Source organism: Hakea prostrata, unplaced genomic scaffold (assembly GCF_041222555.1).
Source record: "Hakea prostrata isolate BN-2017 unplaced genomic scaffold, UWA_Hpros_2 contig_40, whole genome shotgun sequence".
NCBI classification, from domain to species: domain Eukaryota; kingdom Viridiplantae; phylum Streptophyta; class Magnoliopsida; order Proteales; family Proteaceae; genus Hakea; species Hakea prostrata.
The window spans coordinates 313,951-314,613 of record NW_028291159.1 but is presented as its reverse complement, the minus strand read 5'-3'; positions in this window follow the sequence as shown (position 1 = coordinate 314,613).

Below are 663 nucleotides of genomic sequence, written 5' to 3'. Positions count from 1 at the left end.
TGCGAGTACTTTACGTGGCGCTAGGGTGGCGACAATAAAGAAACTCGAGTTAGGCGCAAGGGGTTGCGACTGGACTAAGACCTGTATGGTGTTGAGATGGACATACGTTCTATTGTATATAGAATGCTCCACCATAGCACGTCTATCATACTATGTGTGCTTAGCGATCATTGGAAATGAGAGGATGGAACCCTGCTCCTCTCATTGTGTGAGTCCTGGACCTTATGATCCATTAGTGTTCTTAGTGACTTTCGACGACATCATGAAACGAAGGGTTGATTTGGCTACTTTGGGGTGTTACCTATGGTCATGATAGATTCGACCTAAAGGGGCACTACCGGGAAAGGAGTCAATCCTAAGTGTAGTGATGGTCTGGGGCGAAAGGAAAGGTTTGATTCAACTGCACCCTAAAAGTGTTTGCTGGCGCCAACTGTATGTGTTATAGTAGTGAACATTTTAAGGACAAGAAGGTGATCTCTTAGAGGGATCGAGATACCTTTAGTCAGGTGAGTTTGAATAAACCTAGGACACTGTGTTATACTAATGCTTATTTGATATGTTTCTTTGAGTGATGTGCCATTTTGGCCTTCTGAGAAGGTTTCTAGTTTGGGGCTCACACGTGCAGGTATATCACCGGTCGCACAACCCATTTTGCCAGTATGA